The sequence below is a fragment of the Lemur catta genome, chromosome 4, assembly GCF_020740605.2.
Source record: "Lemur catta isolate mLemCat1 chromosome 4, mLemCat1.pri, whole genome shotgun sequence".
Taxonomy (NCBI): domain Eukaryota; kingdom Metazoa; phylum Chordata; class Mammalia; order Primates; family Lemuridae; genus Lemur; species Lemur catta.
Window position 1 is genome coordinate 116,451,033 of NC_059131.1, and position 18,085 is coordinate 116,469,117.

The following is an 18,085-nucleotide window of genomic DNA, read 5'->3' on the forward strand; positions in this document are numbered from 1 at the left end:
CAAATGTGTAGCCAAAAATCGCCTCATTCTCAATTGCCCTTGAGCTTTTCCTGTAAATGAGCGTGGTGTCTGATTTTCCTCTTCTCCAATTTTTCCACACTGCCATCAAACTCCTTAAGTACCTTTTTGGCATAAAAGGATATTTTCTAGAGGAAACAAATGAATGAAAACTTACAACATATGCTTTTTTTTTAATGACATCATCATATTCTCAAAAACCTTGAACATTTGGCTAATTTTGCACAGAAATTATCTAAAATATTTTAATGGTATCTTAACCTCACACATGTAAGTTTAGATTAGTCTTATAGTCACCTTATATGCTTCATTGTTCCTGTTTCTAGCCTAAGTGGAGTCCTTTTGATTATTTTCTTTTTTAATATTTTTGGAGATACAATGACTGATCTCGGGATAAAGCTTCTTGAACATACACACTGGTTATTTTAGGTATAAAGAGTGACTTACGATGGCTCACACCTGTAATCCTAGCTAGCACTCAGGGAGGCCAAGGTGGGAGGATCGCTCAAGGTCAGGAGTTCAAAACCAGCCTGAGGAAGAGCGAGACCCCGGCTCTACTAAAAATAGAAAGAAATTATCTGGCCAACTAAAAATATATAGAGAGAGAAAATTAGCCAAGCATGGTGGCGCATGCCTGTAGTCCCAGCTCCTCAGGAGGCTGAGGCAGGAGGATTGCTTAAGCCCAGAAGTTTAAGGTTGCTGTGAACGAGGCTGACACCACGGAACTCTAGCCCAGGCAACAAAGCGAGACTCTGTCAAAAAAAAAAAAAAGAAATTAAGGAACCACAGCCAGAGGTAACTGCCGTGTGCTACTAGAATGAGGCGTCCAGACCACGGTGTGTCCTGGTTTGTCTAAGCAGGGGTCCCGTTCCCAGGTCTCCACACCAGTCAGCAAAAGTTCAGGACGTGCATGACCCAACCCCCCATCCCCACCCCCGCATCTAGGCTGATTCTGGGCTTCTGCTCAGTGGAAAATTAGGAGAGAAAACTGCAGCAGAATTCTTTATATTACGGTTTGATGCCACCCTGACTCGTAATTAGTGGAGATAAAGTTAGAGACGCACCCAAATGTTTTCTCAATCCTGGCCTTCTGTTGTTTATTTCCTCTGAAAGAAATGAGGCAATGATATTGACAAGGCCTGTGTCCTCAGGGTGGGCTTTATTTTATTTATTTGCTTCCACTTGAAAGAGAAGCCCTTTGATTGCAGAGTATCTTTTGTCCAATTGTCTCCTTTGTCACTGTTTGGTTAGAAAAACACTTCTGTCAGTAGAAATGGAAAGAATTCTGGTGGAAATAGATCAATTGGAGATTATCATTATGCCTGAGATGTTGGCTTTTCCGATTATCACCAGTTGATACTGTTACTCCCTGACAAAATAATAACAAATGTAAAATTCCAGCCCAGGAAAAGGCAATTTAGGAAGGAATTACAATGTTCAGTACAATAATTAATACCTTTGAGGCAGTACCTGTCTTGTCTGTTTCCAGTGCCTTGGAGGTATTATTTGTGAATCTTAAACTATAAAATTTTAAGTCTGGAGATTTCTCTTTCCACATGGCATTTTTGGAGGGTTTACCACCAGAGTTCAAATAATGCAATGGTACTGCTTAAGAAATATATTTTCACAAGGTGTATTTGTAATGTAAAAGTTTTGTATATTACTTTAAAATATATTAGTATAAAAACAGATCGCATTTTACCTCAAATTTAAAACTTCGTCTGTATGATGTTTAATTATGGAACAATCATAGAAAGTCATGGACTAGGAGTCAGATGGCTTGGTGTCTAATCCTAGCTCAGCCGTTCATTGGCCCAGTCATTTGTCCTCTCAGGACTTACGTCTCCTTTATGGTAAAATGATGGTGTTGTGATTCCTGGAGTGTTCTCTAAAGTGTGAAATTCTATGATTCCCTGATGCGCTAGGATCCATGTATACTTTCAGATATGCTGGGAAATTTAGCATTTTTAAAAGTAATTTTAGGAATAATAAAACAATTGAGGACATTTAAAAACCCTTCCTACAAGTTTATTTCATTTCATTTATTAATTCAATTTTTAAAACTTCATCTTTCAGAAATAGAAGTCACTCTGTCAGGCAGCATGTCACTTGCCTTCCTGTTCAATGAATTTGTGAAATTGTGTACCACCTCCCGAGTGCCACGTAAGGGGCGGGCGGTCTTGCAATCCTGCATAGTTATTAATAAAAGATAGCTGTTCTAGTTGGTGGTCCACCTCCTACAACAGTCCTGACAGACACTGGCTTTCATCTCGTAACTGGCGACCATGGTGGTAACAGATGACTTTCAAACAGCTGTCACAAGCTGAAAACAAAGCAAAAAAAGCCACCCTCCCACACTATATACAGACAGCTTGCCAATAGCTGAAATGAATCCTTCCTGGAGTATTTTAACAAATGTTGTTTTCTTCTTTCTTTCTTTCTTTCTTTTTTTTTTTTTTTTTTTTTGGATGCTGTTACAATTAAACAGAAACATAAAACTCAGACAAGCCGGCTTCATGTTTCCCATAAACCTAACTCCCTAAATTTTCTAATGGGATCACAGCAATGAGTGGTTTCCAGATGCATTTAAAATGTGTTAATTGCCTGCATGAATTGGCTTTTAAAACCTACACAAATCTTCAAATTCTTCAACCTCAAGATTCTACTGGAAGTCCCATGAGGTGCTGTGCTGTCTTGGTAATGTTTGTCCACAGTTCAGTGCTTAGGTTGCAAATTATATCAAATAGAGAAAATGGAAAATGAAAAAATTCTGTGTCTTAAGCACACTTTTTCCTCCTCCTCTTATAATGATCGCATCACCAGAGCCCTTGTTATTCTGAAAATCATGAAAATAATCATTCATTCCTACTGGAGAAAAAGCTGGTGTGGACGCCCTTCCACGAAGAAGGCTGTTGGTGTCCTGGGTCATTTCTGGAGAACTCATTTCTGTCCTGCGGTTAATTAAACTACAAACACATCCATCTGACAACTTGGACAACTTTTCCACTCTCTGTGTTGGAATGTCTGGCTTTCTCTCATTTGCTCCTGGACGATTTCTACCTGTCATGAGCATCTTCCTTAACTGAAAGCCCCGAGCCTGTGTTTACACCCAGTGTTTTACCTTTGATTAGGACCCGGCAGAAGGTAAGCTTGTGGTCTGTCTTCTCGCATCTGGCTGGGCTGAAAACAAGACATGAGAATAAAAACATGGCTTTTGATGAAAAAAACGCATTAATTTAACAGGTGATTTTTCTTTCAGTGACTGACATAGTAAACTTCATTTGAGACACGTCTGAGCCTCACGTCCTTCATTTTTTTTTCTTTTAGATTCCGTGCGGACAGCTCATGAACAAAGATGAGAAACTGGTGGTGTTCACCACTCCGTATGAAGACTCTGAAAGGTAATAACAACACTTTGTTTAGAAGTTATAAGCCTCTCATAGTGATATTCTAATGAGAGCTCCTCTGTTTTCTGACAAAGATGGTGAGTTTATTAAGAGTGGATGAGCACCTATCAGGTGGAGCCTTGCAGAAAAGACAGAAACAGATGAGGTGACAGTGAGGGACAAGAATCATGGTAGATAATGAAGGTTATTTGATTTATAAAGTATTTGGCAAATTTCCATTGACAAACCTTGATACTTAGTTTGATTTCTCTTTAATGGCACAAATTTTCTCCTAGGAAACAACTCTGTTTTAGGAATAAGGTGAAGAAGTAGCTGTATCTTTCCTCCTGATTTGTTTAATCCTTAGCTCAGATATATAGCAAGAAGTTGACTAAGTTCCTTATGAAAAAATTCCTTCCTCAGCCGCTTTCCACATTCTTCCAATCTTTCAAGGTTTTGCTCAAGCTTCACTCTACTTGTTGGGGCCCAGAATTATGTCTTTGATTTCTTATTTGGCACCTTTTATGTGCACGATACCCTGCTACGTGCTGGCAGGAGAAGAATCAGATGCGGATCCTACGCTCTAGCTGTTTGCAGTTTAGAAGCGCAAGGCCATGCACACAGCTAAGTACAATATACAGTGGGATGTTTTGCCGCATAAGGGAGACACAGACAAACTGCCCTGGGAAATCTGAGGAAAGTAGATTGCTAGAGGTTAGGACAGGGTGCAAGAAGAAGCTGTTGGACCCAATTTCTGGCAAAGGGAAAATGAGGAGAAAGATGGAATAAGAGAAGGGGAGAGTATTCCAGACTGAAGGCAGAGTGTGCACAGAGGTGTGGTGGCAGGAGAGTCGAGTGCTGGTGTCAAGACCAGTGACCGAGGCCGGGCACGGTGGCTCACGCCTGTCATCCCAGCACTCTGGGAGGCTGAGGCAGGAGGATCGCTCAAGGTCAGGAGTTCGAGACCAGCCTGAGCAAGAGCGAGACCCCGTCTCTACTAAAAATAGAAAGAAATTATATGGACAGCTACAAATATATATAGAAAAATTAGCCAGGCATGGTGGCACATGCCTGTAGTCCCAGCTACTTGGGAGGCTGAGGCAGGAGGATCACTTGAGCCCAGGAGTCTGAGGTTGCTGTGAGCGAGGCTGACGCCACGGCACTCTAGCCCAGGTGACAAAGCGAGACTCTGTCTCAAAAAAAAAGACCAGTGACCAGTGACCCGTCCACCTCAGCCTCTGCCCCGGGCCTGCGGCACAGAAGAAGGACGTCCGGTGGGCATCCCGAGTGAGGACTGAGCGGCCGGGAGTGCCGTCCACAGGCCAGCGTCTCTGTTTAGAAAGACAGAACTTCTGTCGTGCAACATCTTTTGGGCGAAAGATAATGTAAAGAAGTAATAATTAGGTTTCTATTAACACATCAATGTTTCTTAAACTAGGACTCCCAGACCCTGTGTGTCTGGGGCATCTGCTCGGGTTCTCTGTGAGAATCGTTTCATTAAAAGAGACCCACGCGTATTTCCGATATGAAAATCATGGTTGGACGAGGGAGGCCATTACGATTTGGGGATGGGGTCGCTAACAGGCTAGCGTAGCAATGGTGTCTGAAACCGACTGGCAATGTGGAAGAATAGGGCTTGGATAAATACAGACATATTGATTTCTCCCTTTCCCCTCAGCCGGTTCCATTCAGTATTTTAACAAGCATTTTAGCCTTTAATTGTGTACGACTCAGCATTTCTCCGTGTGCCGCTCTTCACGACTCTGCGCGGTGTGTTTGGGGTCTCGCCGGCTCAACGCGGTTCCCTCCACCCCGAGGGAAGAGCCAGCACACGGCGAGGCAGCCCTGGGCGTCCTGGGTCTGCAACAGGCCTCGACCCATCTCGTGGACATTTTTTAAAACTTCAGTAAAACTCAAATTTGCCTCACAGGAACAGTCTGAGGACTAACTGATTCTATCAAAAACTTCCAGGATACCATCAGCATCATGGAAACATAGAAAATAGATGATGTTGAACAATTTCTAGGACAGAAGATGCCCCATGCTCCTTTGGTAGCAGAAAAACATGTTTGACTACATGTTATAGTTCAAAAAAGAAAGAATGAAAGGGAGAAGAAAAGAAAGAAAGAGAAAAAGGAAGGGAAGGAGGAAGAAAGGGAGAGGAGGGAGGGAGGGCGGGGAGAGACCCCTGCTTCCCCAGGGGCTGGGGTCACCTCGCCCCAAGCTCGGACTCCCACGGCCATTCCCTCCGTGCGGAGGATCGTAGGGACTTGTACGGGCTCCTGCGTCCCACCTTACAGCCCCTCTTCCCGGCGATGCTTATTAACGTTCCGATTCTCTGTATCTACTAACGATGAAGATTGTACAGAATTTAGTAGGTAACATACTTTTTTCTCTAGTGGTCAAAAACCCGTATTTCTAAGGGAGAGAGAGAGAGTTGGGGCCTTTGATAGTAATCTAAAATGCCCAGAAGATGCCTTTCAAGTTACCTGTAAGGTCTGCGTGATCCGGGGCTCGGAAGGAAGGATGCGGGGCTGAGGGATGAGCTGCCGTCGCGTCTTGGTCTCAGGGGACCTGGGGGAGAAGGCAGAGAGCAGGGAGATGAGAGGAAATGGCAGGAGCAGAGCGGCGAGCACCTGAGTCACCTTTTTACAATAATTGCAACACTGTAGATTCGGCAAGGGTAGCACTTGCCATCTCCTGACACATTATATTAATATATTGATATTATGGTTGTCATCCCAAGCAAGGTTTCATAAGAAAAGTCAAGGAGTGGAGGAAACAACTTTGATTCTCAGCGTGGGGGATTATCAGCGTAAACACAGTATTTTGTAGTTTTTATGTTTCACTTTCACATAGCCTGGAAGCATATCATTTTAAAGGCAGCCCCATTCCACCTGTTACGATCCTGGGGTCATCCTTTTTTTTGTTTGTTTGAAGTACTCTTATAATGATGCTAGTTCTTCACTTTAATTTCTCAAAAGCAGATGTTTCTCTGTCCAAACAATTCTTTTAAGAAGTATATTTTTAAAAAAAAATGATTGTGCATGCAGAAAATTACAATTATAACCTTGCAAAAAAAACTTTTTTTTTTTTTTTTTTTTTTGAGACAGAGTCTCACTCTGTTGCCCAGGCTAGGGTGAGTGCCGTTTCGTCAGCCTAGCTCACAGCAACCTCAAACTCCTGGGCTCAAGTGATCCTCCTGCCTCAGCCTCCCAAGTAGATGGGACTACAGGCATGCGCCACCATGCCCAGCTAATTTTTTCTATATATATTTTTAGTTGTCCATGTAATTTCTTTCTGTTTTTAGTAGAGATGGGGTCTCGCTCTTGCTCAGGCTGGTCTCGAACTCCTGACCTTCAGCGATCCTCCCACCTCGGCCTCCCAGAGTGCTGGGATTACAGGCGTGAGAAGGAAAACTATTATGATTCATTTTAGCCTGAAGTAGAGCTCATCTCAGAAGAGTAGGATGAACCCAGGTTCTCATGAAGTGCCCATGTCACCTGGCATGAAACTCACTCCTAATGGCAGTCGGTCACCTGCTCTTAAACACAGGGGAATGACATCACTCCCTCCTTGCCTTCTGCTAACAATATACCGGTTCTCACAGGCACATAAGGAGCTCCTGTGTCTTTCCTCCTATTCAAACCATTCAAATGTCTTTATGTAAACCACTGGCATCCTTTAAGAAAACCAACAATAGTTTTGTCTTTTTTCCCTCCGTGTGAACAGCACGCTGCCTCCCAGATGCAGCGTTGAGCAGCCAGACAGCTGCTGGCTATTAAAAGTCCCGTAAAGCTCCATTATTTTGCTCATAAAGGGAAGAGAAGTGCAGGGACGTTTATGGGGTGACAGGCAGATGTTTTCGTTGGACTACGCAAGCGGTGAGCGAAAACTAAAATGATCTCTTTTGTGATATCATCAGCATTTTTACAATTCTTTTGGCCTCTTTATTTTTAACCCCCTTCTTACCTGCCCTAAAGTAAGCTATTCTGGAAATGCAGAATAAAGGACCATGGACACAGTTACTGTCCACCTTGCAGGGAAGTTAACGCTGTCTGCCGCTTTCTCATAAAGACAGGCATCCCTGAGTAAGGCTGGTGGCAGGCATCGTTCCTGGCGGGTCTGGTGGGCTTCTTCTTTTTCCACTGGGGAGGGGAGGGTGCCTGCCACCAGCCTTACAAGAACATCAAAGCCACCCTGGGTTTCTGTCCAACAGCTTAATTAAGTTTCTTCTCTTTCCACACTAAGAAAGTAGCTTCTCAACCATGTGTTTATATGTAACATATTAAACAAAATGAACTCTTATTGGATTGATAAATCCACAGAGATTTAAGACAAGGGACTTTGGGAAAACTTGTGCCTTCAGCCACACTCTCTAAAGCACCTTCTGGAAAAACTTCTTCCATGCAAACAACACTCATGCAGTGGACCTTCCGTTCTCTGAGGCCTGGCTGGGACACAAGGCCCAAGAAGATCCCTAGAGTCCATCTTCATATCTGTCTTTTTTTAATACTTTATGCTTACATAAGCTCTTGGATTCGAAGCAACAATTGCTTCTAAAGCTGCAACCACGTGCTAAGAAGTATTTGGGAGATACCACTGGAAAAAAGACCAGATTAGAACTTTCCCAAGAACCAATTTATCATTTGTCTGGGAAGGATTGGTATTGTTTCCCAGCATGAGATTTGTATGTCTGGAGACTGGAAATTGGCCAAGTTTTTACCTCAATGGAAATGTCTTTGATAAAAACCTCAGAGAGGCCGGGCGCGGTGGCTCACGCCTACAATCCTAGCACTCTGGGAGGCCGAGGCGGGAGGATTGCTCAAGGTCAGGAGTTCGAGACCAGCCTGAGGAAGAGCCAGACCCCATCTCTACTAAAAATACAAAGAAATTATATGGACAACTAAATATATATAGAAAAGAAAATGAGCCGGGCATGGTAGCGCAGGCATGTAGTCCCAGCTACTCGGGAGGCCGAGGCAGGAGGATCGCTTGAGGTCAGGAGTACGAGACCAGCCTGAGCAAGAGCGAGACCCCATCTCTACTAAAAATGGAAAGAAATTAGCAAAACAACTAAAATATATACAAAAAAATTAGCCGGACATGGTGGCACATGCCTGTAGTCCCAATTACTCGGGAGGCTGAGGCAGGAGGATCACTTGAGCCCAGTAGTTTGAGGTTGCTGTGAGTGAGGCTGATGCCGCAGTCCTCTAGCCCGGTCAATAGAGTGAGACTCTGTCAAAAAAAAAAAAAAAAGAATAACTATTGTCTTTTATTTTGGGGAGTTTGTTTGACTTTAAGGCACACAACATAATTCTTAGAAACTAATTTTAAACACATGAGACACAAAACGATGCCCCGTAACCAGATGTTCCACCGCGAGCCGCAGGAGCCCGGCCGTCCTGCACCGAGCGCCTGTGGTTTCGTGGCCAGCCCTGCTGGGTCCCTCCAGGCACTAACTAAAGCCTGGGCACGGCCACCCTGCTGTGCCCTCTCATGGCACGTCTGATCATCAAGCTTCCTGAACTTTTCTCACACCTCAGAACCTGCTTTCTTGCCCCTCCCCATCCAGACTCATCGAAGCGTCCGGTGACACAGCGTGGAGTCCATCCACAAGCCACCCGGAGTCACCATAGCCACCAAATTTCCCCCCTGACCTTCAAGTCCCACCCTCTTCCCCCACACCGGGTTCCGCTTTTACTGAGACTCAGAGCGGCTTACCAAAAAGTGACCTTTACTTTCACTCTCACCCGGCAGATCCAGAAGCCAGTTTCACTTTGTGGCACCGCCCTCGGGCTCAGTTCCACCGTGACAGGTTAGTTGCCAGCATAGCTCGGTGAGCGGACGGAGGACTCGGATGGCCGGCTGGGCTGGAGTTCCAGGAATCTGCAAACAAAAGTTTCTCTGAGGCAGTTTACATAAAAATAAACAAACAAAAATGTCTGTTGAGGAAAGGCCAGCCAAGGTGCCTGACTGCCGGCAGGGACTCTCTGATCAGCGATCAATGGCTTCGGCAGGGAGTGTCGCCGCGGTTCTCTCTGAACCGGATCTTTCTAGCGTAGGAACAGACGGCAGCTCGTTGCTGGCCGGGCCCTGTGTGCTCGGGGGTCTCTTTATGACCCCGCAGCCCGGCAGTGACAGCTGCCCACGGCCAAACCTCTGTGTCAACATGAGAAACGGTGCTGAGAGGCGCGGAAAACCCCGCAGCCTCGCAAGTGCGACCGAGGGACAGATTTGAGAAATTGGGTCTAAATAAAGACGGCCGCGGGCCCCCCGCGGTTTCTGAGAAACCGTGGCCGGCCGGTGACCTCTTCTTAATGTAAGACTATGCAAAAGGGAATTTGCAATTTTCGTAGGGTCTTCTTTGTAAAAACAACCCTTCTTCAGTTGTTCTGGTGAACCCGGCTCTCAGCAGTCCCGGGTGCGGCTGGTGTCACCTACCCGGGTGAGAACAAGAGCCAGAGGGACCGCCGGCAGCACACTGAGTCCATTCAGGGCAGTAAAGGACGCCAGCGACAGTGCTCACGACGCCCCGACGGACAAGCGAACGAAGTGCCAGATGCCATCCCGGTGTTGCCGGGTGACGGCCCGGCCTGTGACGGTGGCTTTTGGAGAGGGACACTGTTCCCAGGTCGCCCCCAGCCTATACACAGGTTCGCCCTTGCCCAGCATGTGCCCCCCCCACGAGGGCCCTCTGGGCTTGGCCAGGTCCCAACCCTCCCCCAACACGGCAGCCTGCGCGGGACGCTCGGGTGGGTCCCCTGACAGTGACCGGCTCTCACGTCACCTGGCAAAGCTAAGTGTCCTTGGCCTCCCGTGTTCCCTGAGGAAACCAAAGGACACTCACCGCTGGACGTTGTGACTCTCTCTCCTCGGAGCCATTGTTCCCTGGCTGCTGCAGTTGGTCACACACCGTCAGTTCCAGCTGAGTGGGGGGTTGGGGAGATAAAAATCAGTTCACAACGGGCGCGGTGGCTCACGCCTGTGATCCCGGCACTCTGGGAGGCCGAGGCGGGAGGATCGCTCGAGGTCAGGAGTTCGAGACCAGCCTGAGCAAGAGCGAGACCCCCGTCTCTACTAAAAATAGAAGGAAATAATATGGACAGCTAAAAATATATAGAGAAAAAATGAGCCGGGCATGGTGGTGCAAGCCTGTAGTCCCAGCTACTCGGGAGGCTGAGGCAGGAGGATAGCTTGAGCCCAGGAGTTTGAGGTTGCTGTGAGCGAGGCTGACGCCATGACACTGACTCTAGCCTGGGCAACAGAGCGAGACTCTGTCTCAAAAAAAAAAAAAAATCAGTTCAGTGATAAGCCCAATCATGGGTTGAAATCTCTAATCAAAGTCGCCAGTTGCCGCCGCCGCCTCTCCCAGTCCATTGACCCCTCCTCTAACCGGGGCCTTTGGAGTCCTTGTTTTCCTGCCAGACGATGGCATTTCCAAGTAGAAGGACAGAAACATTCGTTTCTCACAGGCCCATGCCTGGCTTCTTTTGCTCTTAAATGAAAACACGGTTCAGTCACAACCAGCCCTACAGGCACCTCTGCAAGCTGCACCCCCTGCAGGTGTTACGTGCACATCCCTGGACGTCTTCTCGCTCCACATTCGTCCCTCACTGGTTCCCTGAGCTGGTGCCACCCCCGTTTCCATGGTGTCTCTCAGGTGTCCTTTTCTCTGGATTTTTCTCTCGATCTTCTATTTTTGTGTCTCATTTTGTTCTATTTTGTATTTTTTTGCTTTGAACTATCTGTCTCCTCTCTTAGCACTCAGCTGGGCCCGCCATGCCCCATCTGGGTTTTCTCACGTTTTTTGTTTGCTTGGTTGGTTGGTTTTAGAATTTCGCTAAACTGCCTCTTAATTTTTTACAACTTTGTATCTCTGGCCATCCAAGAGGATCTGTACTCTTTCCAAAAGATCTCTTTAAAAGATTTACATGTTAAAGACGATCTCTTTCTCATTACCCTCCCTAATTCCTCACTTTTATTAAAAATATTTAAACACCTCAGAGCTGTATGTATATTTTATGACCTAAAACAGTAGATGCTCTCATGGGTCACAACTCAGGCCACAGCAGTCACCTTTGAGAGGAGGGGCTGTGCCCGTAACATGTTCCATGATTTTGTTAACCCTCTCTTTGAACCTATCGATATTTTCCAAATAGATATACTAGTTTTTAACTCTATCTAGAGGCAATTAATCTTCCTGATACTTGAGTTGACTTTCACTAGATCTTCCAAGATGTGTTTATTAAAGAACATGACTGCAAATTCACTATAGATTTGTTCAGAGGCAGAATAATGTTACAGTCTTTGTCATTTTTTTAATGGAAACTTTGACATGTAAGCTCCAAAAGATCAGGGATTTTTTTTTCTGTTTTGTTCATTGATACAAGAATATGCCAACCACCAAGAAAAGTATGTGGCCCAAAACAGGTGTTCAATAATTATTTGCTGAATGAATGATAAAATCTAGTCATTTTAAAGTTTTGCCATGTAGCCCTGTAAGGGTAATTTCATAAGCAAATAATCTACAATGCCTTGTAACTCTCTTTGCAACTGAAAGTTTAGGCCGCAAATACCGAGTCCATTTGTTCTGGTTTTTTTCTCTGAATGCAATTCTTTACGATGAAGCCATGTGTGACCTTTCAGCCTCTTCCCACAAACTTGTGCACTTCTCCTGCAGTTTATTTCTTTTGCTTTAGCATTTTGGTTTGAAAAGCCTTAGTAGTATCATTGTTTATCTTTCTAATAATTTATAAAAGAAACAAGAATGAAAATTCTCCTAGCCCAAATCCCCAAGAAAAATCAAATATTTATACTCACCCAGAAATGTCTGTTATCTGTACCCTTTGATTCTTTTCTAGAATCTATTTTTTAAATGACAAACATTTTCATATTTATTCAATGGTTTAAACTGCCTTTGCCTATAAGCTTAGTGACGGTTTCACATGTGTATTTATTCAGCAAGAAACTGTTCCTTCCACAGATTAGATGACTTTATAGCAGTGAGTCTGTATCGTGGCAGTCCGGTGCTCACTGGTGAGGCATTTGCGTTTGTTCCAGGGCTCTCTTTATTAGACAAGAACAGTATCAGCAATCCTCATTTCTCCTTCATGGGGGCTAACATATTTTCAGCAAGGTTTCTAAATTTGCCCTCAAATTCCTTTTGGTGATTACGAGGAGTCCACAGGGAGGTGAAATGCCAGCCCTCGGAGCCAAGGTGAAGGCCTTTCAAGGTTTGGGGTTTTTGTTTGTATATTTTGTTTTTTCTTTAAGTATTATGGCAGGAATATTCACTTCATTTTCTGAAATCCTTGGGCTAGAACAGACCATCAAAGTAATTTGATTCACACAAATGCTCTTCTTCCACATCCTTTTAGAAACACAAAACAAAACAAAACTCTAAATCATCTTAGTTGCTTTGGTTAGCGCTAATTTCACAAATCCCAAGAAAGATTTATTGGCCTGAATCTTATTTCCTGATACATAATGAAATGCTATTAATAATTTCATTTTTATAAAGTGATTTCTACCTTGAGCATAATTCAAGTATCAAATCAGATCTCATTTTTTAAGCTTAGTATTTTAAGTACTTTCTCATGCACTTTTAAAATACTTTCAAACTTACCAAAAATTTCTAAGAAGTGTACAAAAATATGTTTTCCTCAGCCATTTGAAAGCAAGTCATCACTGGGTGACTTGGTATGCATATCCTACAAACAAGGATGCTGTCCAATACAGCCACAAGATTGCCATCAGAATCAGAATGTGAACGTTGATTGATACAGTACTCCCATCTAATACTCAAACCCCATTCAGGTTCTGCCAATTATCCTGTCAATGTCCTCCACAGAAAAAGGAATCCAATCCGGGATCATACATTACATTAGTTTTCATCGTTTTTATTCTCTTGAAATCTGGGGCAGTTCCTCAGTCTTGGCCTGTATGTCCAGAACACTCCAGAAGACCATGGGCCTGATATTCTGTGGAATGTTTCTCAGTTTGTTTTGGGCAAACGCTTCCTCGTAGTTAATTTCAGGTTATGCATTTTTGGCAGGGACACCACAGATGGGGAGCTATGTGTCTTGTCATGCATATGGTCCAGTTTTGATTTTTCCCATTACAAGGGATTCTAACCTCGATCCTTTGATCAAGGTGGTATCTGCCAAGATTCTCCAACGTGAAGTTATTCTTAGTATTTCCTTTAGTTGTCTCTAAGTATTTGGGGGGGACTATGGAATTATGTAAATATTCCATCTCTCATCAAATTTTCAGCCACCAGTTTTAACATCCATTGATATTTCTCATTTGAATTATTAATCATGGTTGTCAGATAGTGATTTTCTAATACCATAATGCTCTCTACATTTATTGGTAAGGCATTCCAATGTAAAGAAAAGCTTTGTCTTATACCCATTTATGTTTATTGGAAGTTTTTTCATCAATATAAATTAATGATTCCTATTTGATGAGTTACAATACATTCTCATCATTATATATTTTGATGTTGAAAGTGTCCTATATTTGATCAGTTCTCTGAGTATTTACTAATTTCTGTCACAAAAGAAATTCCAGGCTCATCAATTTCACATCCCTATGAACATCACAAAAGACAAGAGAGAACACGAATTATTGCAATTTTTTGTAAAACCGACTTACACATGACAGTGTCATGTCTGATCTCTGGGGGACTGTTCCCTGTCTTTCCATCTGGCTGATAGGGTGCAAGCCACTTTTTGTCAGATTCCCCACACTAGTTTTGCTAGAGGTGGTGCAAAATACCCTGAATCAAATCATGATCGGTTATTATCATGTGTGGGGTAACTCGATGTATTTATTAGAACTGTTTCTGAAAAACTTCTACTTAAGCTGTTTGATGTAAGTCTATTACATAAATGTCCAACATTATTGGCAACTCAAAAAACTTTATTAAAAAAGAAGTAATTGTGCTCACTTCAGCAGCACAGACACTAACACTGGAACAAGACATGGAATACACAGGAGTTGGCATGCTCACTAGGATGAATTGTGAATTTGTGAAGTGTTCCATATTTTAAAAAAAGAAAATAAAAGAAATAATTTTCATTAAGAGTTTTAAAATAAATAAAACAAATGAGCTATAATTATTACTCACATGGACACCACCTATTCTCTAGCCCCCGCCTTCCTAAACTCAAAATTCAAAATGAAAACCTTCAGAAAAAGGGGCCTTCGGGAACTTTCTATGGGAACTGAATGCAGAGCGCCCTCTAGAGGCAGCATTGAATTGATGCAATATTTCTAACAGCAAATGGACTATTTTTTTTTCTTTTTTCTTTTTTTAAAAATTTTTATTTATCTATTTTTTTGAGACAGGGTCTCACTCTGTTCCCCGGGCTACAGTGCCGTGGCATCAGCCTAGCTCACAGCAACCTCCAACTCCTGGGCTCAAGCGATCCTCCTGCCTCAGCCTCCCGAGTAGCTGGGACTACAGGCATGTGACACCATGCCCGGCTAATTTTTTTCTATATATATTTTTAGTTGGCCAGATAATTCCCTTCTATTTTTTTAGTAGAGACGGGGTCTCGCTCTTGCTCAGGCTGGTCTCGAACTCCTGACTTCGAGTGATCCTCCCACCTCGACCTCCCAGAGTGCTAGGATTACAGCTGTGAGCCACTGCGCTCAGCCAAGAATGTGATTTTTACAGAACTTTGTCCACAGCTTACCTCTCACTGGGGCTCACACCAGCACCCGCAGCTGCACTTCATCTCTGCTTCGAGTTGGCTGCTCTGCCGGCACCGTCCACCTGGGCACAGATGCAGGAAGTTGGGCTCAGGTGTGCAGCATCAGTACAGCGACCCAGCACATCAACAAAGCAAAGAGGAAATACACAGGGATCCAGCCAAGAATGCACCTTGAGGGCAATGACAGAGTCCGTGTTTGTAAGAAATATTCCCCCATTCTCTGAGCTTTCATTTCAGACATGCAAAATACAATTTTGAGACATTTATTTAAATTATGAAACCACATACCTTTGGGTAAAACTTTAGAAATATTCATTCTTGCCCAAGGACAATGCTAGTTTAAAAATTCTCTGAGCAAACTTTTTCTCTTCTACTACCTTTTTAAGCCACATCTGTCAATATTTGCAATTACTAAAATAATTCAGATACCTGAACTTAATCACCTAAAACCCACGTACACAGAGTAATTTCTTTATCAAGTAATTTGTTTCTCCCCAAATAGCCAGGAGCAAACTTAAAGTACTAATCGAACACTTAAAGTACTTCTAAGTGTCTAAAGTGTTTAACATAACAGTTTGCAAAAAGTTGAAAACATGACCCTCATGCAAACATAAAATGAAGATATGTCTAAGATTTTATTGAACTCATTCATTAATGAGGTATCCAGAAAGATAAGAAGGAACATTCAAGGAGCATTTGAAGAGCTGGGTGCTTAGGGGCAATTCAGTAAAGGAATGTCAGAATAAGATGGTTAGATTAGATACAAACCTGCCCTACACAGCAGTAAACCATAACCTTTGAGGTTATCTTTTCTCCCAGACAGAATTCTACAAGTTAACAATGCCTAGGTTCTAATCATCTAATAAAATTTAAATAAACAAACCCTGGATGAGCCTGATAAAGGCATTCAAAGACGCTGCATCCTTTAGGTAATTTTTTAGAGACTCCTGTAAGTACAGATGCTTTTGAACAAGTAATAAACGTACGAGGGCTCCAAATATACCTGCAAATCATTCATGTGTCTTCCCCTGTCCTCTCTGCTTGCTCACTGGGGTGACAGGGCAGATTGTCACTTCCCAGTGTTAGTCTAGGGAAAAACAGCTCACAGTCGTGGATCATGTAGGGAAACTTTTTTTTGAAAAAAATTTTCAGTGTCAAATTGGCTTAACCAACTACCCTGTTGGTAAAATATAATTTATATTAATATCGTTCCTATTTACTTTCTGTGTTGATTTATTCTGTGAGTGAAGGGCAGGAAGGAGGGATTGCACCAAAGGAGGTTTGTGTCTATATAAGTTCAAAATAAGTCATGAATAAGCCACTTGCCAAACAGGGATTTACCGAATGTCACTCTCAGCTCGAGCTCTTAGCCCAATGGTATGGCTTCTATAATTCCCTGTTCACTTGCAATTTAGTAAGAAGGGCCCCTCAAATGAAGATTTTAGTAACTGTGTTTGATTAAAAGATCTATTTCTGAATTTTTATAGTTCCTCCATGGAAAAAAGAAAGAGAAAGAGAGAAAAGAAAGGAACAAAGAAAGAAAAAGAAAGAAAAGAAAAGAAAAGGAAGAGAAAGAAAGAAAGAAGGAAGAAAGGAAGAAAGAAAGAAAGATTAAAGTATACTCTTACACCAAAAAAAAAAAAGCCACAGTGAGATTTGATTTTAAAGGAGTCCTCATGACAGTAACTAAAGTTGGATCCGTGTGTTCCAACTTATAAGCAGGACAAGAACGTGATAAAAACTATAGACCTTGTCCTCAGAAAGAGACAATAAGCACATAACATTTTTTATTTAGCTTCATTAAGGATGATTCACGGACCCCCTGAATCCTAACCATGGAACTGGTCAAGAACTCACCACTTTAAAAACCGGGGAGTTCCAGAAAGGAGGGGCAAGAGTGGATTCCTGACCCTCATCTCTTCTCTCTCAAGCTTCTCCTAACATCGCCTTTACAAGCCGCCTACATTGCAGCTGGAGCCACCAACAGGTTGTTTTCTTTAAACAGAAAGGCCTGTCAAAATGGAAAATCTAAAATGAATTATTTGGAAGTGAAAGAGCCCTCCACGGTCCTGCTGAATTTATGGTTCCCAGCGTCACTGCGAGCCCAGGGACAGAGTGAAAAGTCTCCGGCTTCAGTGTGACCGTCACCCTGCCCATCACGAGTGACGGTGGAGCAGGCACTTAGCCCCACTGACCCCCAAGTCTCCTCGCTGAAAAATAAGGATGAGCTCAGGCCAGAGCCCAGAGCACAGGCCACTGCAGTCACAGTTCTCGCTGAATCAGCCGGGCAGATTCAGGGAACACATCCCAGGGCGAGGATAATGTTAGAACTAACGCAAGGATTATATAGGACTGGTTCTGTTTGTGTTTAAAAGTTTGGTAGGGTGTTTCTCTTTCTCTATTCCACTGCAAACCTCAGGTCTTAGTGCTATATTCAGAGTATATAAAAAAATGACACAATTAATGCATTTTTCTCGTGAGTTGTGTTTTTAATGAGAAAATTCCTCCATCATGCCAACATGATAAAAAGGGAAAGAAAAATCTGATTGGAGGAGAAGATCTGGTTTAAATCTCGGTGTTACCAGTGAGCGGTTAAGTGACAGTGAGCAGTTCACTCTGGTTCTCAGCTACATGAAGCCACTGGGCTAGCTTCTCCTTAAGGTAGCTGCCAGATACTCTTCGGCTATAATATAATATTTCCATTTGGCAGCAAGTAATTGCTTAGGGATTTGCTCCCAGGTTAATTGAAGATACACAACAAAAATGGTTAACACGGGCTATAGAATTCTACAGATCTGAGTTTGATCTTGGCTTGCCAACATTTCACAGTTGACCTCACCTAAGTTAGTAAGTAAAATGCAAGGACAGTGACTACTTCAGTGGGTTGTTGTACTCATTGAATAAGAAAAATGTATTAAAGTACCTGGCTCACTGTGGGTGCTCAGTTCTTGTCATTGT

General features: G+C 43.2%; 1 long non-coding RNA gene and 1 pseudogene across 5 annotated transcripts; one reads left to right on the forward strand and one right to left on the reverse strand.

The window, feature by feature from the left end:
* Nucleotides 1–18,085, forward strand: part of LOC123637406 — a 62,171-nt pseudogene that overhangs the window by 5,325 nt on the left and 38,761 nt on the right.
* LOC123637407 lies at nucleotides 739–17,037 on the reverse strand. 5 transcript variants are annotated; one of them, XR_006734864.1, is made up of 9 exons: nucleotides 16,131–16,234; nucleotides 15,110–15,189; nucleotides 10,195–10,332; nucleotides 9,129–9,293; nucleotides 5,894–5,978; nucleotides 3,286–3,412; nucleotides 3,140–3,198; nucleotides 1,083–1,257; nucleotides 739–770 (listed from the first exon to the last, which is right to left on the reverse strand). It is a non-coding gene; the product is annotated as an uncharacterized LOC123637407 (long non-coding RNA). The 5 variants fall into 5 exon arrangements; XR_006734866.1 differs by lacking the exon at nucleotides 739–770 and adding an exon at nucleotides 16,985–17,037 and having other exon boundaries at nucleotides 1,148–1,257; nucleotides 16,131–16,214; XR_006734865.1 differs by lacking the exons at nucleotides 739–770; nucleotides 16,131–16,234 and adding an exon at nucleotides 16,985–17,033 and having other exon boundaries at nucleotides 1,148–1,257.